Source organism: Sturnira hondurensis, unplaced genomic scaffold (genome assembly GCF_014824575.4).
Source record: "Sturnira hondurensis isolate 20B ecotype Veracruz unplaced genomic scaffold, ASM1482457v3 Scaffold0014384, whole genome shotgun sequence".
Taxonomy (NCBI): domain Eukaryota; kingdom Metazoa; phylum Chordata; class Mammalia; order Chiroptera; family Phyllostomidae; genus Sturnira; species Sturnira hondurensis.
The window spans coordinates 6998912-7025275 of record NW_028087015.1 but is presented as its reverse complement, the minus strand read 5'-3'; the positions used below and the strand labels follow the sequence as shown (position 1 = coordinate 7025275).

Here is a 26364-nt window from a genome sequence, read left to right as displayed (position 1 = left end):
TAAATAAATAAAATCTTTAAAAAAAAGTGTTACCCAAACTCATGGTCTTCTCCTCCTGCCTTCCCACTTGTTCTTGAATCCATTCCAAACATGCTTTTGTCTTTAGCATCTCACTGAAACCGTTCTTCTTCAGTTCTTCACCCAAGATCTGCAAAATGCTGAATCCAAAATTCAATTCCCAGTTGTCATTCAAATGATCATCAGCATTCAGCAGTCAAGCACTCCTTCCTTTTGTGCATTGTTTTCATTTGACTTCCAAGACTTCCCTCACTGTAGGGCATCTTTCTGCCTTACCAGCTGCTCCTTATCAATATCCTTTCCTGTATCATTTGCATAATCCCAACCCCAACACCTTGGGCTGGCCCCTCTTATTTATCTAAGTGGTGATTTTCACCAAAAATGTATGTATGTTTATTTATTTACTTGTGTGTTTATTTAATTGTCTTTTTAGAGAGATTGGAAGAGAAAGAGAAAGGGAGGAAGAGAAGCATCAATACGTAAGAGATACATCAATCAATTGACTCTCACATGCCCCCAGACAGGGACCTGACCCAAAACCCAGGCATGTGCTCTGACTGGGAATTCAACCAGTGACCTTTTGGTTCACAGGTCAGCACTCAAACCACTAAGCCACACCAGCCAGAGCGCCACAGGATTTTTTAAACATGCAATACCTGACTATTTAGACAGGGGCACTGACCTCTACTCCCTTATATTTTGAAATTTAAAAAAAACCAACACAACAATAGCCATCCTGTGTGGATGCCTGTCTTAAATCATAAATATGTAGGTCATATAACAGAGTTGCATCTTATTGGTCACATTGCATAGTAAACTTGTGTCTAATTGGTTAATTCTTGATAACACCTGATTTTTTAAAAAGTCACTTTGGAGCCAAAAAGATAGGTAATTACTACATTTTTTGGTAAGTCAATAAAAACCATAATTATTTTTGTCAGATCAAAAAATATTTTTTTGGCCCTAGCTGGTGTAGCTCAGTGGATTGAGTGCGGGCCTGCAAACCAAAGGATTGTGGTTCAATTCCCAGTCAGGGCACATGCCTGGGTTGTAGGCCAGTTCCCAGCAGGAGACACATGAGAGGCAACCATACATTGATATTTCTCTCCCTCTCTTCTTCCCTTCCCCTCTAAAGATAAATGAATAAAATCATTAAAAAATTATTTAAAAAATATATATTTTTGGTGTGCCACAGAATTTTAGTAATTAGTTTATGTGTGCCATGAGATAAAAAAGATTAAAAATCACTAATCTACAGCAACTCCTTAACTTTAAAGTCATTACTACCCAAATTATATTTATAAATCAGACCTGAAATCAGACTCACAACAATTGCCTACTCAGCCTTTCCACTGATAAGTGAATGCAGGTACAAATTTAACATGAAAACCCTGATTCCCCCTTTCCATCTCAGTAAATAGCAGCTCTATCTGTGCAGTGTCTCAGGCCAGGATTCATAAGGTCATCCTTGACTGCTCTCTTTTGTGCAACAGACTTCAATCCAGCAACATATCTTGTCAACTCTACCAACAAAATACATCTGGATCTTATCTGTCTTACCCCAAGTGTAACTACCACCCTGGCCCAAGTCATCATTTTCTCCCACCTGGAATAATGTACTGATCTTCTTTATAAATTCTATTAGTGCTCTGCCCAGATACCCTTTACTGGGCAGTGCACTCACCATCCAGACAGTGTATTGACTTACAAACATCTTATAGCTTCAACCCCAGAGAATTGTTTCAGAAGACCCAAAGGAGCCTTCTTCAGTGATGCCTATAGTGTTATGGCCCCCTCATATTTGACGAATAGCCAGTGATCTACTAAAGCATGAATAGAAAAGGCAGCCCTATCTCAAGGTGGGACAGTTCTGCAGTAGTACTATTCACACTCCAGAGCTCTCCCTCTGATCTGAACTAGGCTAAGGCTAGTCTTAGAGGAAACCACATTTTTGCTTCACGTCTATGCTTATCCTCACTTCTTAGTATGGTTTTTCTGAGAGCACTCCCTTAACAAGTCACTTGCACAACCTTCATCTCAGACTCTACTTCTATGAAACTTAATATAAGATACCTTTTAACAGGTCTTCTTTTCATTTTCACTGCTATTTTTTATTCTCAACACAGAGTACCATGTGGTCCCAATAAATCTTACAGGCAGACTGCATCCCACCTCCAGACAATACCTTTAAATGGTCTTCCATCTCATTCATAGTAAAAGTAAATCCTGTACAGTGATCTATTCAGTGTTACATGAATGCTCTGACTAACGTCCCATAACTCTTTCCTCTTACCTTTTTGCTCTAGCCTCACCTACATACTCAGGTTTTAAAATAAACCAAATATGAATATAAATACTTATATTTATATTTATGGAGAGGGTGATACAATTGATAAGTGAGTATAGAGATATATATAGTTGTATATCTATCCATATATACATTTATAGTTCTATCTGTACGTACGGGGTCTGGCACAAATAATGCCCCTTTTTATTACAATATCTTTCATTAGAAAATCATAAGCATGCATTTCTATAACATAACTATGTCACGCTCAAGCACACCATATGACATTTTAGGTGAAATGTTCAAATTAAAACTATAAATTATTACACCCATATTATTCCCCTACCAACCACACTGAAGCAGGCGTTACTTCTGCCAGACCCTGTACATATCTATCTATCTGGTCTCTTACTTATCTTTTAGTTAAGTTCTGTGAGGGAAGAAGTTTTCTGCCCGTACTGGTATATTTCTAGTACCTAGAAGAATTCTTTTAGCAAATAGTGGGAATCAAAATATGTTGAATCAATAAACAATCTAGTTTATCTCTTCAATGCTTCCGTAATCCTATTTTTCTTAACAATGTCCAAATGAAAACTGGAATTTTATTTAAAATGAAGACAAGTGCTAAAAATTAAATGTCAAAGACCATCCTCCTCAATAAGATGATAAGGGCTATGTTTTTTGCTATCTTGAGCTAAAAGTGCCCTTTGGTATCTCAAAGGTCCTAGACTGAAAGAAGTGGCTGTTTGAGAAAGAATAAGTGGGGACATGGTTTTTTTCAGTTAAAGTGGCTTTTGATTATAAATTCACCTCCATTAGCTTCAGAAAATTAGGTGCCCAAGCTAATAAAATATCAATCACAATCTAAATTATAATGCTTGCACAACATTTGACTCAAATAGTGAATTGCATTTGTCAGAGCATATAGATACCCTGGAGTCTGCTACAAAAAGGTGATGACTCATTATCCCAAATTCAACTACCTCTGAAAAACAAAATCCAAATTTAAGCCTGGAGTCAGGAACACAAGTCATAGATGCCAAAATAATACTCTAAATCTCCAACAGAAAGGGTTTAACCTCTATTCTGTAATACTCTAATCTTCCAAAACAGGCACTAAAACTTACATCAAATTTTTATCACACAAATATTTTTTCCTGAGTATTTATTACTTCTTCTACCAAATCCTTGTTTTTCAGAAATAAATTGTTAATAAAATGAGAATAAATTAACTTGAGATCTTCAAGGCAGTCTTAATCTATCAGTGAGAACCTTGCTTCTAAATGGCAACCTTATTCATTTACCTGACACAAAATAGCAGACTTGCACGTGTCTTCATTTTTATTTTTTTATTTTTTTATTGTGGTTTAAGTACAGCTGTCTCCATTCCACCCTCACCACTCTCCCCTGCCCCACCCATCCCCCCTTGGTCCTACCCTCTTTGGTTTTGCCCGTGTGCCCTTTAAATGTGCTCCTTGATGACCCTTCCCCTATTTTCCCCCATTATTGCATTTTTGATGCAATAAGAAGTTAAACTGGGCTGCTCCACAAGGCAATTTTGTAAAGTATGTCACTAAAGTAAAATATTTAAATGCCATCCATTAGTACTCAATTCAATTAAATAAATACTTATTGTAGACTCTGTGCTGGGTGGTAGGATTCAAAATGAAGGAGCTGTTTATAAAAAAAGATGTTTGTCCACCAACAGTACACTAGAGTTTCCTTCTTCCACATCCTCACCAGCACTTGTTTGTTGATTTATTAATGATGGCCATTCTGACAGAATGGATGGCCCTGGAGAATATCACGCTAAGTGAAATAAGCCAGTCGGTGAAAGACGAATACCATATGATCTCACTTATAAGGGGAATCTAATGAACTAACAAGCAAAATAAACTAACAAGCAAAACAGAACCAGAGACATGGAAGCATGGAACAGACTGACAGCAGTCACAGGGGAGAGGGGAGGGAGATAATGATGGAAAAGATTAGTCAAAGGACATGTATGAATGACCCATGGACTTGAACAATGGTGTCGGGATTGACTGTGGGAGCAGGGGTTAGGCTGGGTGGAGGAGGGCAAAGGGGAAAAATTGGGACAAGTGTAACAGAAAACAGTAATAGATGATAGATAAATAGATGATAGATAAAATATTCTGTTGGATATACTATATACCCACACGTACTGCATCTGACAGTACTCCTCGAAGGCAAGTGAACGTATATTAACAACAGACATACAAACACACATACTTGTTGAACACACTTTTTCAGTTACAAGCTAAGAAATACACGCTTGCAGTTCCATATGATACCTTAAAGTTTTACCTCTTTTTCATTTTAATTCATTTACAAGCTACATAAAAATATTATCCATGACAAAAAAGTGTTTATTGGATATGAGGCATTGCTCTAGGTACTGTTGATGTAATGATCAGAAAATAGACCCTTTTCAGTAAATAAAAGACATATTAACCATTCAATCAGATACATATGATTAAAACATCTGTGCACAGTAAAAGAACTACCTGGGGCTCTGTGACAGCCGTCTGGGCTCAGGAAAGCCTCCAACAGTGAAGGGACTTCTAAGGTGAGAGGGATGAGGAGGGCTCACTGAGTAAATAGGAGAGGAAGGTGGGAACGAGTGTGCCTCGGAGGGAGGACAGTGTGAGCCAAAGATCAGAGGCACAGAGTGGAAAGTCTGTGTAGATGGAGCTCAGAGCGTGAGGCATGGAGTGGGTCAAACAGACACGGCACACAGAGGGCTGCAGACAGGGCAGGATTCTAATCACAGGGAACCTGGATGGCGGCTCTGGGGAGATGCTAACAGTCTTAAGAACAAAGGGAAACCATTAACGGGTTTAAAACAAGGATGTGTGGTGAACGATAAGGTTAGATTTGTATTTTGAAAAGATGGCTCTGAATTCAATGCAGAAAGCAGATTGGATGGAGGGCAAGAGCAGAATGCCAGGAAATGGATGAAGGCAGCTATTAACTGTGACCCAGGGAAGAGATAATGTCAGTTGAGACAGACTGGTCCTAGTAAAAATGAAGAGAGAAGGTAAAATTGACAGGTCTGAATGATAGAATGCCTATAGCAATTAAAGGGAGGAGAGGGAATGAAGCTAAAGAATTACATAAACATTGGTGTTCATAGTTATAAGGTCCATAGAAGAAATACCGAGCCATAGTGAGCAGGTAGAGGTCTACAATTTCAATTTTGAATATTTTAGCTAAAAAATATGATCCAAATGGGAGGTATTAAGAAAGCAATAAAATATGCAGGTTTAAACCACAAAGGACAAATACAGGCTGAGTATATAAGTAAGTGAGTCTTTGATAAGTGATAATCAAAATCAGAGACATAGAAAGTACGGAGTAAGGAAAGAAACAAGATGACCTAGAATCTAGCTTGGTCTTACATAAAATATGTAAAGTATGGATACAACATATTTTAAGGATTATAGAAATAAATTAATTCAGGTATGACACAATGTCATTTGACCACAGGGGGCAGAGAATCAGCAAAATTTGGGCCCTCTTTCCTGGGTCCGCAGCTGAAACACAATTCCCATACATGGACATGTAAGTGTAAAATGAGAGGAAGCAATACATGAGGTCTATCTGGAAAATGTCCAGCCATTGTTAATATGATGAGAATGGTTTACACGACATCTATGTAACCTGGCAGCCAAGGAGAGTGGACTGGAATGTGCATACATGAACAATGATGACTTCACTGTACTAGCCACTGAGTGAGCATGTGTTCTGTGTGGTCATCGCATTCAAAATGAGTGAGAGTGCAGAGCAAAGAATCTGCATCAAATTTTATGTTAAACTTGAACATTCCTCCATGTAAACTATTTGGGTGATTCAGAAGGCTCTAGGGGATGATGCAATGAGTGCAGCACAAATAAAAGTGAGCCACGATTGCTTCAAAGATGACTGAGAATCTGTTGACAGTGATCCACGTTCTGGAAGGCCTGCAACAAGCAGAACACCTGAGAATGTTGAACATATACAGGCTGCAATCAACAAAGATCAGAATTGGCAGTGTGAGAACTAGAAGTTGACCCGGGGATTCAAAAAAACTACCATGTCTGAGATTTTGATGCAGGACTTTGGCATGAAACGTGTCGTGGCAAAATTCATTGCATGGCTTCTGCTACCAGAGCAGGAGGAACATCATGCTGCAGTTGAGAGAACTGTGTGAGGTCCCAAAGTGCCTGTCTTGAAAGGGACTGAGGCATCATTGTCCTATATACAATGTTTCTTGTATCTTGTATCTTTTTCAATAAATGTCTCTATCTTTGTAGCAGGTGGCTGGATACTTTCTGGACAGACCTTGCCTACTACTTCTGGGCCTGCTCATAGAAAACACCTCTGGTTCACTCATACACCTAATGATGGGAGAGAAGTCTGAAGTTTGAGACAGAATGAAGCCATCTATTGGTAGGAAGTAACGCAGGTGCCCGAATGACCAGGTGGAAGACAGCCTACCAACCAGATATATCAACTGACTTTGGATAAAAGATAAACTTCAAGTGTTTAGCCACTGAGATTTGGGGACTTACCCACGCAGTACTTAGTACTGATTACACTAACTGACGCTCTGAAGCTGACCACTTTGGAAGCTACTCAGATGGGGAGCAACTATCTCACCACCCACACGTTTCGCCCCTTGTTGATTCACAGGTGAGCCTTGATTCAATGATACAGACAGAAAGCTCAAAGTCAAGAGGCAGTGATTTTGCTACTAAACATTTCTTTAAATCCGAATGCATCAGAGTAATGTAAAGTTTTCCTTTATCTGTCAACAGTATACTTTTTTGAAGTAAATTATAGTTAAATTACCCTCTTGACAGAAAAGGAAAACAAAACTCCATTTTATTCCTCCCACTGACAGTCAATTAAAAAACAAATGCTGTCATCAATATTGTGTTACAAAAATTTAAAAGTGATTAAGCAAAATGCAGTCATCTCAAATTGAAAAAGAAAACTCCAGATTTTAAAATATGTACTTTTTGCTTAGAAAGGCACAAAAATTTATTTAAAATATTGATATGTGTTTATATAACAACACGCAAGTGCTCATTCGACAGCTTGGCAAGGATGCTGCAGAATCTTGAGGAAAAAAGCTCGGATGGATATGCTTCATCATAACTTCTGTGTTAAGTTTTCAGAAGGGGGAAGCAAGGGTCAGTGGCCGCATGACTATGAACCCCGAAGAGTTCTACAGGTGACAGGAAAGAGGAAATGTTGAATGCATGGGAGAAAGCATTACTAACATAATTAAGATGTTCTCTAGGTTGTCAACATTTGTATGGCTTGATTTCAGGATATAATCAGTAATTTTACAATCCTAATTTGACTCTAATCTCTCTTTTATCCAGGACCAGGTACATAATTTGCGAAACTCACCCAAGTGTGGGACCCTATGTGAATGTCCATTAAACTGAGCCTGCATGCATAACTGTCTTTCCAAAAATAATAATAATGCAAAACAACAGACCTGATGGCAAGATTGCTCTAGTGTGAAGAATAAAAATATTTTGTTGTAGCCGTTAGAGTTTTTGTATTGACTGTGGCCATTAATCAATGTCATCTCATAAAAACTCTGATGTAATATTAGATCCTTGGTTTTCAGACTTCTTGGTGTGTCATATAGATAATAAAACTGTGGTTGGAAGAAAAAGGGTCTCTAAAAAAAAAACAATGCAATATCTTTTGCCCTAAATTTAGACTGCACATAACAGGATGGTATGAACTGCTGATTGCAATGTGAACTACTTGAGAGATTACCAAATACTGTCAGGCTTACAGCAGAACAGTATCCTCGTGAGAACAAAGTTACTGAAAAGCCCAAGACAAGTCAACCCTGATACAAAGTGAGGGGTGATGACACAACTGTGAGAACCCCGGAAGGTGAGGGCATTGGAGGCCATCATGGAGGCTGGGTACAGCAGAGCATTTCTTAAGATGCCCATTTTCTATGATGTGGGCAGAAGGGAGGCTGTGCAGACTAGGGGGATATAGAAAAGTGGCGTGTCTGCCACTCAGTTTTGATGTGAGCCATCTTCTACTCTAAAAAATAATTATCTACTTTTTAATTTTTAAAAAAAAATATTTTTCATTTTAATTGTTGTTCAAGTACAGTTTTCTGCCTTTTACTCCCATCCCAGCCCACCCCCCAGCCATCCCCACCTCCCTCCCATTTCCACCCACCCTTGTTTTTGTCCATGTGTCCTTTATACTAGTTCCTGGAAACCCTTCCCTTTTCCCCTGATAATCCCTCCCCTCTCCTCTCTGGACACTGTCAGCCTGTTCTGTATTTCAGTGTCTTTGGTTATATTTTGCTTGTTTGTTTTGTTGATTAGGTTCCTGTTAAAGGTGAGATCATATGGTATTTATCTTTCACTGCCTGGCTTACAAGCGCTGGAAGCAACCTAGGTACCCAACAGTAAGTGAGTGGATCAAAAAACTATGGTACATTTACACAATGGAATACTACACAGCAGAGAAAGAAGGAGCTCTTACCCTTTGTGACAGCATGGGTGGAACTGGAAAATATTATGCTAATTATCTACTTTTAAAAGAAATTTTTTAATTACTTTTTCACTAAAGTATTATATTCCAAAAATATTTATGTGTTAGATTTTTTAACATTTAAAAGCATGTACTTTAATAAAGCGTACATTGTATAAACAATTAGATAAGCTTGTGGAGAAGCTAAGAGACATAAATTAGAAGAGCAAGTGTCTCTCTAAATTTTCTATATTTCTCTTTTTTACAGAATACTTATTAAAGTTGTTTAGTGTGCAATTTCTTATTTGTCATTTTGAAAGTCCTTTATTGTAAAATTCCTTCTTTTGTCTGATAACAAATAGCAGCCACCATGTCAGTGATTATACTGGACCTCCATGTTGGATTAATTCAAATTTCTTGAGACATAGGTTTTCTTCTATTTTTCTGAGGTGATGTTTTTATTATTTCTGAAATGTCTGGTGGACCCTGATGCATCAGACAAGGTGGACATTTACTCTCCTTAAAATGCTATGAAATTGCAGAAGAGTGGGCTGGTAGTCCTGCTGATCTCAGAACTTCTGGCACGCCGTGTTAGCGCTGTCTCTATTGTCAGGGAACCTCACTGAAGGAGAATGTAGCTTGACTACCTGAGCGACCCCACTAGCTGATGCCATCTTGCTGCCCATTGTGCCCATCAGAAGCAAAACCTGTTAGATTTTTAATTAATTTAGACAATTCCTTCCCTCATTAGAAACCAATGGTAAATTTAACTTTAATTATCTTTGGGTGAAAAAAATAGAATCAGAGCATTATAAATACTAAATTACCTAGTGGGTTCAAATAGAAATTAAAGGAAACAAGCAAACCAAGCAATTACACTCATTCATTCAGGCAATAGGTATTTACTTGGAATTCACTGTCAGAGAGATACTTGCTGGTGGCATAAAATTGTTAAGGACCTGGTTATTAAAAGAGCAAATTTTTATTCATAATAGAAATAACATAAATATATCAAATGCACAAATCTGAGTACTGAACAGTTTACTATTTGTTAGATTTAAAACGTTATTTAAGTAACTTTGTCTCCTTAAAGAATAAATACACAAACACAGGTAAAGGCACTTTGAGATATATCTGTGTTTCTAAAAGAAGTGGGAAAAAATTATACACTCTATTCCAAACCATTGTGTCTTCCATTACTTCTTTCTTCAGGCTACACTTGGTTCCTACCAGATGGTAAACTGAAGAACAAAATCTTCTTATGTTTCCACGTAACAAGACATCAAAGTTCAAGTTCTTTTTCTTCCATGAATTGTGTGACCTGGAGTAAGTCACTTAGCCTCCTTGGGTTCTTAGTTCCCTCATGTCTATCAAACAAAGAGGATGAATGATCTCCAATCTTCTCCCCTTTCCAATCTGTCCCCCATATTATTATCAAAATAAGCTTCAGTCATGGGCTTTGAAGTCACCCAGACTTGGATTTGAGATTACACTATGCCACTGACTCTTTCAGTAAACCTTTGGCAAACCCCCAAATCTAAATTGTTTTAGCATTAACGTGGTGATAAACTTCATGAAATTGTTATGAAAACAAAAGAACGCATAAATTGTTCCTAACACAGTGCTTGCAACTTAATAAGCATACAAAAGATTAGCTTATATGAATTAGTGTTATACCACAAAATTCTCAACATTAATTATCCAGCTGCTACCTAAATATTCCCACTGACAGGCAGATCGCTACTTTATGAGAAACCCCCTTCCATTCTAGCACAACTCGATTACAAGTTCTTGTTACAGTGAACTTCAACCTGACTCACTCTACTTTCAAATTAAGAACCATTTATAGCAATAGTTTTTAATCTGGAAACCACAAAGAATTCAGGAGGTTGACAAATTTGGATGGAAAACATCACACCTATCTATATTTTCCCCAGTTTCTAACAGAAAAATACCATTTCCTTTTACTATGAATATAGTGACTAACCAGAGTGCTTTCTGTAACTTTGTTGCTAATGGAAATCACAGGTGTTTTCCTATCTCAAAGTTGTACACATCTCAAAATAAAGTATGGTGAAGATCAGACCTGCTAGATATTGTTATTAAATACATTAATAAAGATGCACACATATCACTATGCCAAAAAGTTATTTTACTATTTTTATAATTTAGTCTAACATAACTTTTTTCCTTTTTATTTCCATAATTTTATTTTATTCATAGGTTTACCCAGTCAACCAAAGAGATCTAGGTCTCTCTCTCTCTCTCTCTCTCTCTGTACGAGAGTAAGCTAAATAATTCTACTTTCTGTTTGATAGATAAAACCCCAACCACTTAATGGCAAATACCTCATTTTCTATTTTAATAGTCAAGGATGATTTTATTTAAAGTTTTCACAATGCTTTTTATTTAAACTTTTTTAAAGTTTAGAAGAGGACAATATCTGCCTCTTCTAAACATCTCTAAGCAAACAGGCCTCCAGGGGTGTCCCATGGAACACTAGTCTGCAAGATTATCTAGTAATAAACCCAGTTGGTTTTTTTCCTCAAAAACGGAGAATCGGCAAGAGGGAAAGCATCAAATCCCAGAAGCAGTAAGAAGAAAGAGAGTAGGGAGCTAGAGGAAGAGGTGAAGTTAAAATTATTTTCATTCTATGCACTCTCTGTAGCCAAGATGGAAGCCGCAATGATTAAAATTAGTATAAAGCCTACGAAAAGTACTAGTATATCAGTGCTGTAAGTAGCTGCTTCCAATCATTAGTCATCATTGTAATGTTGGCATCTACATTCACACTGTTGTCTGTAATGAATCAAATAAAATTGTGTTGGGGATAGTGAAATTGTGCCATTCAGGGCTTTTATTATTGAAAGTAGTACTTTAACTCAGTAATTCCACTTTTGGAAATCAGCAACTTCTCCATCCTAGCACAGCTCCACTCACTCCAGTATCTGCAGTGAGATCTTGGAAGCTCTGCTGGCTCTGGGATCGATACACTTATCCCTGAAGGTAGAAGTTGTCGTTGTTTCAACTCCAAAGTGATGAGGCTGCTGTTACACACTGCTGCAGTTTCTTCACGATATTTGGCTCTCTGAGTAAGAAACGCAGTTCATCACTAAGCCAAAGGGTTTCTTAAACAGACCAATTCATTCAAGATGATTAAAGCTTAGGTTCATTACATGAAGGATTAGTCACAAAACGGTAAGGCAATAGTCATTGCTTTTTTCCCCCAAGGCATATGAAAGAAAAAACAAACCAATGATTGAGCATGATTTACAACTGAAAGCACACACTCCAAGTTCTTACCAGGAGGCATTACACTTTAGATATAATGCCTTTAGGCATTTATACTTTAGAGAGCTATTTAAGTAGCAAAGCTATGCTCGAGGGATATAATGTTGTTAGGTAAGTTTAAACCTGTACAAGAATGACTGCCATTGATGTCTATAAAATTTCAGTGCCGGATGCACTGCTACAGGAGGTAGGTGACATCACAGAATACAAAAGACCACGGGAGAGATGAATCAGTAGAATAGCTCCGCATGCGAGTATGTGGGCAGTGACGGGAGGAGGAGAGAAAAAATACACTACTCGTTGGAAACCCATAAAGTTTTAGGTTCACCTATGACAGCTTTTTTCAAAGTGCAAAATGTTGAAGTGTTCTAAAAATAAGATTTCCAACAATATTATTCCTTCTAAAAGATATGTATTTAGTCACAGTTGTATAATTATTGTCATGCAAGAATCTGCATTGAAGAAATTAAGAAAAACCCAGGAAATCGCATGAATCTTAAATGTTTAAGGTTAGAATCTAAATATCTATGTTTCAGTAGAATTTACCCACTATTTGTACTAATACATATTACTTTATAATAATCTTTATTCTTTGCTATGTAACATACCTAATTTCAACTATTTTAATCATTTAAAAATTTTCTAATACAAGTGAATATGATTTATCCTATTTAATTTATATTATTGTTTTGGTCCTATAATTGAGTTAGAATATGAATCATTTTTTGTCATGTCTTCTAGCAATTAATTTGTTATACACCTTTTCTATCCTCTTTAAGTGCATATTATATGAACCATTGCTGGTGTTTTACCAATACATAATCATTTAAACAGTATTCCATGATCAAATAAGTTGGAAAAATGAATTTTATGACCAAATTTTTCATTAATTTCTTCTATTACATGGTATATCCCAGAAAGAGAATGGAATACTGAATGGTGAGATTTCATGGTAGAAGGGACTTGGGTTTGGTCCCCTCACTTTACTTCACATGAGGCCCTAAGAGGCTATGTGACTGGGCTCAGCTGGAATAAGGATGCCTTTCTAGTTTCCAATTCTGTGGTCTTCTCCCTGGTCCTTCACTCCCTGATGGCAGAGAGGGAGAAAAGAGAGAGAGACAGAGACAGAGACAGAGAGACAGAGAGATCAATAATAGAAGAGTCGGCCTAGTAGAACCACTGCAGAATTAAAAGATTAAGTGAAATGTGCTTTCTATGCAAACAAAGTATTTAAAACAACTTGAAGCTCCATAAATAATCAATTTTTTGGAAGAGGCATTAAGGACTATAAAATGTATCCTAGAGGTCACTGCAGATCGTAATAAAGAATGTGATCATCAGGACTCAGCACAGATTAGTAACACAGCTTGAGCAAAAGCAAGTTAAATTTGAATTGTGGTTTAAAAATTCAGTTAATTCACAGGATTGTTTAGCTCTAAGAAACAGAACCCACTCGTGATAGCATAAATTGAAAGGAAGAATTTATTAAGAGTTTATAGGATTATTTTAAGGAACTCAAGGTTAGGGAGGCAGCTTCCTAAAGGATTAGAACCCAACTAGAAAGCTATCAAGGCAGTTGTATTATCAAGGCAGTCTGTCTCTTTTTCCCTGGAGTTCACTGTCTCTCATCTAGTCATCCCTGGGCACATCAGTTTCACCCTCTTCCTTCCCTGAATACTGGCCTTCCAATATCAAGCTCCAGTAAAGAGAGAGTAGAATCAGTGGGTCCCACATCCAAGCTCCTCAGAGACAGAACCTGTTCTTCCATCATAGATGATGGGTGATCACAAACAACGTGGTGGGAAAACCTTCTCTCCTGTAAATACAACTATGAAAGTGGACATTCTGCAATGGCATCATTGAGAAAGTCTCTAACAAGTACTACAGTGCATAAAATAGCCATTGCCAAGGGAAACATTTAGCTTCTTTAGTGAAGAACATCCCTTGAAAGGGCAACTACTGGTCATGAGAAAGGTAAGAATGCACAGAAAGTAAGCTGAGGAAGAGAGTAGAAAGAGGAACCCATACTAGCCTATTGGAGGATCAATAACCTGTTCCAGTCCTTAGGAAGGAAGGAAAGGAGAGAGAAGAAAGAAGGAAAAACTTTTAAAATGTATCTGTCTACTGTGTATTAGGCTGTACACACATGTGATCTTATTTACTCTTCCCAAGCCATCCTTTAGGTTGCTATTATTCCCATTTTACAAATAAATAAGCAGAGACTCTGAAGGATTAAGGGACTTTTGAGATATTTTTAAGAAGTGGTACAGACAAAGTATTGTAATGGGATCAAAGTAGGAAAATACTGCTTTTAGCTGTGAGGTTGAGGAGTTTGTAAAGCAGATGAACTGGAACCTTTCATACTAGATAGGATTTGGGCATTGGCAGAAACGTTAGCATGAGTGACAGTCCTGATAGCAGGAAAAAACATAGACACGCCTGCAGACTACTGAGCAGCTAGATCAGTTCCTCAGACCTACCCATACAGGGAGGTAGTCTGGAGATACAGGATTGGAGCCAGAAGGTGGAGAGCTTGAATGCCTGGCGAATGAGTTATGATATTGCGGTGGGCAGTGGAGAACTACCAAAGGTGAGCAAAGGTCTGGAGGCTATGTCTAAGAAAAATTGGAGTAGACGTCATATGACAATTACCAAGGCAAAAGATAGGAAGAGTGTAATTTAGAATAATAGCCACAAAAAATGGAGAAATGGTAAAAGGTATAAAAGGAAATCGCAGGGGTAGATTCAGCAGATCTTGCATTTGATTAGATGATCAAGAGAAGAAATAGCCACGGTTGTGATGAGCTTTGGAAGTAAAAGACTCTCACAGTAGCTTGGAGGAAACAGAAATCAGACTCTTCTCTCTTCTACTCATTCGGCTTTCTGTTTAACAGGAGACTAATTCTGAAGCTGTTTCTACACCAACAAAAATGAAGCATATTGTTTTCATAAACCTTTGTAAAATCTGCTGCATCCTCTGGCATGTTTGCGAATAACACCAGTCTCCAGTGTATATGCAACATGTTTCGCATAACTAAGAGAGACATCACTAAAATAATATTCCACAACAAATTTATAAAGGTCATTCTTTTTTTAAATTTATTTTATTTACTTTTTTCTTGAGAGAGGGGAAGGGAAGGGGAAAGAGTGGGAGAGAAATGTCAATGTGTGGTTGCCTCTCATGTGTCCCCTGTTGGGGACGTGGCCTGCAGCCCAGGCATGCGCTCTGACTGGGAATCAAACCAGTGACCCTTTGCTTCACAGGCCCATGCTCAATCCACTGAGCTACACCAGCCAGGGCTATAAAGGTCATTCTTTAAAAGACTGTTTTTAAAATGGAAATTCATTTATTGAGAACTTAATAATCTGATATGTATACATTACATGCATATATATTTTCACCCACTACCACTTTGGGTTCATTATTCATCCTCAAGACATTGAGAAGAGTGACTGCCAACTCCAGCTACACATTAAAACCATGAAAGCATGCGGGTACCTGAGTCCTAAACCCAGGGCTGTGGTGCAATTGACCTGGGTGCAGGGAGGGACCTGGGGTTTTGGTTAGAATTGCTCTAGGTGATTCTGATGTCAAGCCAGGGTTGAGACCAACTGAAAAATAATGGGGAAAATGTTTGCTTATATTAGAGATAATTTAACAGTTTGTCTTGTCATTGAAATGTCTATCAGATACATTTATATAATTGGTACATATATGTGATTCCAAATCAGTCTTATCATAACATTAAATAAGATGCGAAGAAAGTTATATCAAGAAGGAGTGTTTGGTAAGCTGAGTGGTCAGAATTTGGAGAATAAATTAATAATCAAGAGAGATGTGAAATGACTTCTGAAACATTTTGGTTATTCTTCTGACTCAACAGCAACCTCTGGAATGTCACTGCAGGGAAAGTCCTCCCTGGCTCCTCCGCAAACACTGGGTTGCTGACTCGCCGACTCGCTGACCCCAGAAGCAGATTCTAAACCATCCCCTCACCAACCAAGGACAGCTGCCCTCAGCAGGCATGAAAGCAAGACAAGACTTTTGTACACAATGAAATTAAATAAAACTAGGAAGGGATAGCTGGCTGTTGGCCCTGCTCCTTCATATCTGGAGGGATGCTGAAAGGTCTACTTATTTTCAGATCTCTTCTCCTTCCTCTCACACACCAACTAAAGTGCCAATTACTTCCATAGCTTAAAGCATTACCAGCAGAAATCCCATATCCAATGTGCCTGTTGCCCGGGAAGAGTAAAGCATTCCCTTCCATTGCTCACTGTTGCTGGTGAGAAAACCGCTACCCTTCCTGCAGCAGGCAGGGCTGTGAGGGCACAGAACAAAGTGTGCGGAGGCAGCCCTGGGGATTTCCAGGAAGCGCTATACAACAAGGTGACCTCAGCCTCTTCTGAATCGCTCACCAGTTTCCCACTGACTAGCTCTGTTTTCTAGCTTGACTCTGGCCACCATTCATTTTACTGTTTCCCACGAAGGGCCCTCCTCCCCAGTGTTCAGGATTGGAATTCTATCCTTTTCTCAAATCCCAGGTCTAACACGCACCCATTTGACCACACCAATTTAAATAAATGCTCCTTTCCTCTCTCAGTGTAGGAATTGGATGTCTCTGCATTTGTCATCCTTTCTTACTAGACTGTAGCACCTCAAGAAACAGAAATTTGCCTTTGCACAAAGTATACACCGTGTAGTACCAACTGCATACAGGCACTCAATAAAACTGATCTATGAATCAACTGGATCGATTTAAACAGCATCAAAGACCTCAGGCACAACCGGAATTCTCCCAGTCTTAAAATAACTACCATATTTTGTTGTGTATAATGCACACATTTTTTGCCCAAATTTTTGAGGGAAAAATAAAGGTGCACATTATACATGGGTAGTACCTGAAATACCTTGCATCTGTTCTTATATTTTGTAATTATCTGTTACATAAAACTTCTTGTACCATAATATGTCCAAAAATAAATGCTAAAATTCCTTTATAATACAAAAAACAGGTATCTAAATATAAGTAAATAAATAATTGAATTAAAAAATAAAACAAAAGATTTTTTCCTGAAAGTGCAGGCCAAAAATGTGGGGATATTACATGCAGCAAAATACAGTAATAAGTTTGGACACCAAAGTGATAAAAAGTTCAAGAGCCTCACCTGGAATAAAGGCCTATAGAGGTAGGCATTTAATTACTCCACATAAATAATGGACTCATCTCAGAAAGCAAACATGAGTATTCTCAACCAGCTTTACCTTTTGGGACCACAGCTGTTCTATCACGACTCTCTAATAGCAGCATATGTTCTTTCTTGAAACATTATTTAAATAAGCTTGGTTTATGCAAGTCCCGGTCGTCCTTTCTTATAATTGCACCATTGAAATCACTATAATTCTTGGTTTAAAGAAGCAAATATATTTTCTGTCAGGGTGACGAAGAGGGTCATCACTTATCTCTGAGCCTGCATGTAGTGCACTCAAGAATGACATTTCCATCTCCAGGGACTAGCAAGCTGCAGGTTTATTTATGAGACCTGGATACAAAGTACCCTTCCATCCTGATTGCTGGTGATCTACGGGGAGGATGCTTTAATTGCCGAAGTCCTTACCAGTTCTAATTTACTTAAGGGTCATTTCTACATTGCTTCCACTGAAATCCATGGAGTTTTAGCTTAGTTAAAACTGCTTTGCTCTTACTTCAAGAACTTTGTTGGACCCACACCAGCTTTGTTCCTATCTGTAAGATTCACAACATTTTGAGAGGTATATGGAAAGTTTTAGTTTCCTAATATACTTTTAAACCTTTCCTGTCTCCCAAAGTACCTAGCACAGAGCCTGTATAGCTGTACTCAGCAAAGTCGGTGAAAAACAAGTGAATGAGTGACTAGTGTTTACATTTTGCCAGCAGAAGTAACTGAAGTCAGAATTGGAAGTATTTTGGAAGTTGGCTCAGAGAAATGGCAACTTCATGGAATTTGGGGCTGAAAAATCTCATTGGAAACCTATCTAAATATCTTATAAATAAGATGTTCACTTACCTTTTATTGTTGGATACCGTGTGCTACATGTATCTTATCTTTCAGCCAGATTATAAATTTTGGAGAAACTATATTTGTTGCTCAACACAGAACTTTGCCCCGAGCAGTAGATGTTTTATAAACATCTGTGGTTGATTGATCGACTTCTGTATCTTGCAGAATTTCTCCCTTGGATTTGTAGCCTCCTCACCTCCAATCCCCAGGGTACTGCCTGCTGGAGGCATCGTCATGTCCAGGATCCAATAGAGCCATTCACACAAACTATTGCCAAGGCCAGTCTTTTTGGGAAAATTGCAAAGTGGCAAAGAACATCCTCATTGACTGTTTTCTTCACCATTTTCTCCTTCTCCACCAAGTACTCACCAATTGTCTACTCACTTCAGAAAAGAATCTGATTCAGTCACTAATACAAGGTATATCACAAACTTATTATTATCCCTCACATCTTTTTTTATTTTAAAAGAAAACATAATGCTCAACTCCAAGAGGATGACATGACATTTCAGCTCAGAGATTTATTTTAGTTGTGATGAAGACTATGAGCTTGGGCTGACCCTAGGAGGCAGTCACTCCTTCTCTGTCTCCAACTGTCCCTCAGCTTCCAAGGCTAACAAAAGAATCACCTCAGCCCTCCTGTGTTCAGATGCTCTGCAGTCTGCCGGGAGACCTACCTCTTAGAGGAGAGGCACAAGGGTCAGAACATTTAAGTGCATAGGAGATCACTTAATGTAGCTCCAACATCTACTCCTTCATAACCAGCATGAGCTCTCCTTAAAAGTTAGTTTTTTCTCTAGTTCCACCCTGGCCTCCGTGAGTCACCAGCCAGTTCTTTCTTGGCATTTTCTAGGATTTTGCCTCATGTGGACTCTGAAACATTCCCTCCAGTTCTTTGGCCTTGCTACCTCTGCACGAATGACTCAGGCTCTTGAGCTCAGCGTCCTCTGCTCTGTTGCCAATACTCCCCGTCCAGGCTCACGGAGGGAACACTACCTTCCCTATGACTAAGGCTCAGTCTTGGTTCCTCTCCCCACTCTCTAGATGCGCCCCCTTGAGGCAGGATACTGTGCGAGCGTGGCACCGTGACCCGCCCCCGCTGCCACTGATCGCTGGCACGGCCAGAGCCCATTCCTTGCTCGTAGACCAGGCTCAGATCCTCCTGGCACTAGTGAAAGGAAAGATTCCCTTGGTCCATAAGTGTCATCCTTCTTCAAAGAGGGGTCTCTTTTCTCTGAAATGATTGGGAACAAGATGCGCATTCGCTTCAGGAAAACCCATTGCATTTCTATGGTATTGTCACCATGGCCTACCTATCTCTGTACCAGAAAATGGTCCCTCACTAGAGTAGTCCTCAAAACCTGGACTTTTATGTGTTTCTCATGATCATAATGCTGCAGAACAGTAGCTTTCAAGTGTTTTGACTACAAGTCCCAGTAAAAAAAAAGTCAATTTTATATCTCATATAGTACATATAGACATAAAAGTATACATGTAGCTAAAATAGATAAACCAAAAAATTACTTATTATGTATTGTATTCTGAAATGTTTTATTCTATATCATTTTAAAATATGACTGAATCTACTGATTCTCTTAATGCACATTTCAGTAATAAACCCCTTACACAGTTTTAAAATACTGCTTTGGAAAAAAGCCCTTGGCAGTCCAACAACTGAATCAATTGGTTTCCTAATAAGGGAACCACAATCAAAACAAGAAAAATGTAACAATTGTTACTGTTTAGAGAATCCTTCCATTTTTAAGCTATTTTCACTGAAAGCAATAGTGCATATTTGACTAGGTATTTTATTATTTCTTTGGTCTATCCATTAGTTTCAGAATTGAGCTGTTCTTTCCTCCTTGCACTCACTGTCCAAGCTGAAAGTTTCCCTTTCACAGATTGCTAGGAGAACAGGCACCATCAGAGTGTATGCCACGACCACAGCAAACCAGCAGCTGCGCCATTTCTGGGAGGCCTGTGAGAGCCCTACAGCTAAAAGGGAAGATTGCTTTAGTGCCTCCCAAGATCACGGGCAAAACACGAATTCTCTGTTGAACGGATTATGCTCGGAGGAAATATAAGAAAGATTTCCCCAGGACTCATTGGAAAGAGACTGCCTTTTATAAGGAAACAAACAAATCACTTCAAAGAAATCTTGTTTGTTTCCCTCAGGAGAGTGTTCCTCGTCACAGGATCACAATGGTTACCGAGTGCCAGCTGTGAACAGACCACATTGCACAACAAGGAAAAGTGGTGACTTTCACATCCTCACTCCTGATTCTAATTTCTCAGGATTAACAGGGAAGGTTGGCATTTAATCGTGGTGACTCAAGATAATGGGCATTAGGTGATCCCTTGTTCTGTAACAAATTATCCAAAAATACAGCAACTTCAAACAACAGGCATCTGTTGTCTCGAAGTTCCTGAGATCAGGAATGCGAGAGTGCTTAACTACCTCAGGGGTGTGACTCGGGGTCTCAAGAAAGCAGTTGTAGTCTAGCTGCCAGCTAGGGCTGCCGCTGTGTTCGGCTCAGCTCAGCTGGAGAACCCTTTCGCAGTCACCCCCAGGGGTGTTGGAAACCTCCTTTGTTCCATGATGGCTACTGGCCGGAGGCCTCCATACCTTGCCACGTGGGCTTCCTCCTAGGTTGTTGCAGTGTCCTCGTGAACTGGCAGCTGGTTTCCCCCCAGAAAAACTGAGGAGGAAGAGGGAGAGGGGGGAGGGGCAGGGAGGTGAGGAGGGAGGGAACCCAAGACAGAAGACATGGTCTTTCACAATCTTAATCTCGACAGTAACATATTGTTACTTCTGCCCTATCTGTTGGGCACAGAGACCAGTCCTGGCACAGTGTTAAAGGGGATCACTGGAGGCCACCTTGGAGACTGGCTACAACAGAATGTCTTCTTAGATGTGCATTTTCTGTGATGTATCCAAAAAATCTGGTGTTCAAATGGCTGCTTTATTGCCCTCCACCACCAAATAGCAGTTCCTGCCCCTTCTGAGGGCAGGGAGTGAGGGGCGTGGTGAAGGCCCACAAGGTCCCTTTAAGCCTCTATTGAAAGCTATGGATGTATCCCCAGGAGGCCGTACAAATGAGCCATTACAACTTTGCACATCATTTGTCAGAATCCAAGGACTCCCTGAAAACTTTCCAAAGATCTCAGGTTCTAAGGCATTGCTCTCAATGGTGGCCTTCATTCTGTAATCACTAAGTTCAAGGGCATGTCTGCTATTGGGAACTTACAGTGGGACATACACTTAAGTCATTTACTGGCAGCTTTGTATAACCAAACCCCAGTGGACATTTTCATTTAACCAGAAATTCAAAGGGCTTTGGATGGAACACGGCCACATTCAGAGCCTGCCATGAAGACACTTATCTAGACGGAAAACCCAAATCCTGACTTACATTGCAGATAAAGAAGTCTCAGGATCCTGTTTCTTTCTGAGCAAAGCAAAGGAGATAGAGAAAATTCGCTACGTCGAGCTTTCGTGAGCAAAGGTGTCGTGTCTCACCGCCAGCAGTTGATGATGTCTAAGGGCTGTCTATGCCTAACACTGTGGCCCAGGCAGTTCGCCTAATTTGACTTTTGTTGTAAGCTTCTGTTCCCCTTCTTTCCTTTTCCAGGATTACATTTTATAATCCAACCACTGAATGATGATCCCTCATCTTTAGCCTAACAGCTTCTTTTATTGAGTTATAATCTTCCTTTTCCACTACATGCAGTTTTCAAATAATACTTCGCCTCTCCACTGGTTACTTAGAATATTCTAGTAGATTCTACTTTCTGATGCCATTACTAGAACTTAGCGAACACAGAGTGAATGCTTGTAGCTCTCCAGGTCACGTGACCTTCCTGTGCATTCAGTGGCACTCTATGTATGTCCTAGCACGGCACCTAAAAGAGGGTAAATACAGGCAGTGCTTTCCTGTTTAAATTGCTCAGCTGTTTGTCTGTGCTCCCTGTGAGCTCTGTCAGGGTGTGACCGCTTCTATCATGTCCACCAAGCTATCTTCAACACCCAGCTCGGTATTTGGCACACAAGAAACATACCATATGTACTGAGTCGACTAAATACTATACTAAAATTCTAAATCAATCATTCTTATTCCACAGTCCTGTAAGGAAGGCAAGCACAACCATGAATCTTACAGGGCTGGAATAAAAGGGAAAGAGCCCCTAGGAACCCTGTAGGGTTCCTTTCCTGACTAGATGATCGGCTCATCTGAAGCGACAGAGACAGGTACGGAGACCGCCAAAGTTAAAAAAAAGCGAGGTGGAAATTGTGCTTCCTTCAGAATGAATTGGCTTCATAACTGCCTTTTCTTCCAGTCAACTGCTCTCTCCCAGGTTGTTGCAGGTGTTTATTGATTGCCTTTTGCTTGAAATGAAAAGGCGAACTTTGAGGTTCCAGGGCTGGGCAGTCGTAAGAGGGCAGGGGGTCTGAAAGTACAAATAATCAGCACAGGTTGTGCTCTCGTGATGGCTTGGCCTTCCTTCAGTTCCCCAGCTCCTATCCCCAAGGTCAGTCTCAAATTTGTCTGCAAGCCTGGTGAGCCCTTGCTATCCTACTGGGGCAATGGGACAGAGGGAGGTCTTTAGTGTTGCACAGGTATGAAATGCCCACGAGTTTAAAATACAAAATCCAAGTTGTTCTTGGGGCTGGGCAGCTTGCCCCTTCCAATTCTAGCAGGATGTGGAGGTGGCCATGGGGCTCCTGCTAAGCTCTGAGACCATCTAGTGGGTGGTTACTGGTGCCAGCAGTGAGGTGGTTCTACTTCTCTTTTTTTGTCTGTAGGTCACTTCTCTAGGGGAAGAGGCAATAATTTCTTAAATACACATGAATGGGAAGAAAAGCAGTATGCTATTGGTGGTGGTTGTCATCATTTTTTATAATGTAAGATACAAATAGTAAAAAGAAAAAAATGAAATCGAAGAGCTCTGAACTGAGTTGTAAAGCCTGGCCTTCATACTTCTTAGCTGTGCAAACTAAGTTCAGTCTCTGAGTCTGTTTCCCTCCCTGCAAAATGACATACTGCATGAGGTGCCCTTTATAGGACTTTGTCCAATGGGACAATTAATGTGGAAAACATTTTGTAAAGCATACAATACTGAAGTTTGTCATCTATCATTATTGCTATTATTATTAGATGGTGTGGAACGGTTGGGAGAGTTGCTGTATAACAGGATAAATCGGTGATAGTTTTTAAAAAGTGTGTCTCAGAGAGAAATCTATACTCACTGGCCTGAGCATGTCAGAAGGAGAACCTCTACCAGGTCGATAAGTAGCCATTTCTATTCTAAAGGCTGAATTCTGTGCTTTCTGTTGTTCTGAAACCAGTTACTGATCTTGACAGGTACAGAAGGTGCCTTGCAGAAAATAAATATGACAAGGTCTCTAACCACTAGGTTTACATTTAAACAAAGGTATAATAAGCCCTGGCCCCATTCATAAAGCTCACACTCCTCCTTCAAAGCATGGCCCCACATTCCTACTTTTTCCAGCTATGACCCTGAAGGTCGGGAAATCTATGAATACACTATGAAAAGCAACTAGATAAACTTACGAGTTTGTTATTGCTATCTATGTAGGTAAAACTGTGGTTTTACACACAATACATTTATGCACTGTCGTCGCTTCTCATCGATGGGGACTTGGAAGTAGTTCATATGGACACTCTGTGGGAAGTAGTAGGTAGCGCTGACCAAGTCTTAGGTTTACAGCCTTAAAACATTTTCTCAAAACCCACTTCATCTCTTACCATGTAAAGTGTTAACAAGTTACTAGATTATGTGGTAACTCACCCCATTTATCTGATAACTGTGTTGCTTTTATTCCCTCTAACAAATACGAGTTACCATCTTATAGAGGCGAAAAAAAAACAACTTCAAAAATCTGTCTTCAAAGCAAAATATTTCCCTTTTCTTCCTGGTTATGTTTTTTAAGCCTCTTTAGTCTTCTCCATTTTAAAACATTGCAAATGATTCAGGCAGAGAATTTAAGATTTATTGTTTCCTATGGCATTATGAGATCACATTTGGAGACATTCTGGGACCACACTTACATGAGCACATGGTAAGCTCAATACCAGAATTTGCTGAGTTAGTTGAAAATATGATAAAATTTGTTTAACTTTTTATGGAATGGCATACGTGACAAAAAGTACACAGATCATAAGTGTATTCCTCAGGAAATTTCTACAAGGAGTAGGCCATATAGCCAGTACCCAGGTTAAAATGCAGAGTATTATCAGCACCCAAAATTCGCCATGTGGCCACTAGCTATGCCCCTCCCTAAGGGTGAGCACCATTGTTATTTCTAGCACCAAAATAATAGTTTTGTCTATTTTTACACTACATTTAAAGGGAATCAGACAATATGTATTCTTTTGTGCTTGGCAACCTTATACCTCAGAGATTTATCAATATTTTTAACATTGTAATTGATTCATTCTTATAGCTTATCAGTATTACATTGTGTGACTACATCACATCTTAGACATTGGTTCTTTTTTTGATGGGCAACTGGGTACTTTCTAGCCTTTGTCTCTTACAAACAGTGCTGTCCTGAGCATTTTTGTACGGTCTTTTGATGACCATTTGTGTGAAATTCTGTTTGAAAAATACTTAGCGGAGGAACTGCTGGGTCATAGGCTGTAAATATGTCAAGCTTTAATAAATTCTGTCAAACAGTTTTTCCAAAGCTAATGTACCACACATACTCCCACACACAGTGATTGAGGGACGCGGGTGTTCTGCATTCTTGCCCACTCCAAGGTATTATCTATCTTTTTAATTTTAGTAATTCTTGTGGGGGCACAGTGACATTGAATTGTGTTTTTGTTTTTTCTTGATGATTAGATTGAGACTCCTTATATGTTTATTGACAATTTGACCATCCTCTTTGTAGAAGTGTCTGAGTCTTTTGCTCATTTTTCTATTCAGATATCCATGTAATTCTTATTGATTTATAGCAGTTCTGTGTATATTCAGGATGCAAGTCTGGAGTGAGTTTTGTGTTCTTGAATTAGTATGAGATGACATGCTTCCATTACATGAACGAATTAAAACAAAACGCTGTTTCTGAAGTTCACTTGCTCAGTACTTACCAAACATCTACCACATGCAAGACACTGTGCTAGGCTGTGTGAAAGGCTTTATAACATGGAGACCCTGGCCTCAGAAATTATTGGACAATAGCTGTGGAAGTTCAGGTAGAATGAATTTTCATATTGCATCTTTCCTGTGTCAACACCCAAGTTCAATCAAATTCAGGGGATTTCCACTTCAACAGGTCTGAAAACCAGCCGAAGAATGAGGAGATATTTTTGAAACAAATCCAATAGTTCATACAGCCTTGAAATAAATGAATCAAATTGTATGAGAGCCTTCTTATTAAATGCTGTGCTTTGGCCTGTTGTTCTAGTATGATGGCTGAGTTTCGCACACCGATAGAGAGGGAGGAACTTGTGTGGTCAAGCTGGTCAATTTAGGTATGAGAAATGCTGGGGGCAGAGTCACAGATGGAGATGTGTCTAACAATCCAAGAATCAAAGGCACATCTTCAAAGCTGACATAAAAAGAGGCCAGAAAAAACTTTCCTTGTTGAAGCTGGACAAGCCACAAGACAGAACTATAGTGATTGTTACTATTACCACTTCATGGGATGTCCTGCTGCCTTCTAAGATTATGTAGTTCAGGCCTCTCAACCTGGTGTGTGTCAACATTAAATATTCGTTTTGATGGTTGCTAGACTGGAGGGGGGTTGGAGAGGTGGGTGGAAAAGGTGAAGGGATTAAGGTGCACAAATTGGTTGTCACAGAATAGTCATGGGGTGTAAAGTACAGCATAGGGAATATAGTCAATGATACTGTACTATGTATGGTGTCAGATAGGTGGGAGACTTATCCAGATGGTCACTTAGCAAATTATGCAATGTCTAATGACTGGAGTGTATACCTGAAATGAATACAATAATGTATGTCAACTGTAACTGAAAAAATTATAAACTGATTTAAAGAATATAAATTCTTTACTAGTCTCTTCCCAAGCTCGCTCAATGACCATTTCACTAGTCCTAAATAAAGAGAATATACAAGGTCTATCCAGAAAAAGTCCAGCCATTGTTAATATAACAAAAATGGTTTGCATGGCATCGATATAACCTGGCAGCCTAGGAGAGTGGACTGGAATGT

The 26364-nt window shown here is 39.2% G+C and overlaps 1 protein-coding gene and 1 pseudogene across 3 annotated transcripts in view; both read right to left on the bottom strand.

The window, feature by feature from the left end:
• The window catches only part of PDE4D (phosphodiesterase 4D), a 1308441-nt gene that overhangs the window by 989610 nt on the left and 292467 nt on the right, over window positions 1–26364 (bottom strand). The gene's annotated exons all lie outside the window — the stretch shown is intronic.
• Window positions 9211–9516, bottom strand: LOC118998828 (28S ribosomal protein S36, mitochondrial-like; annotated as a pseudogene).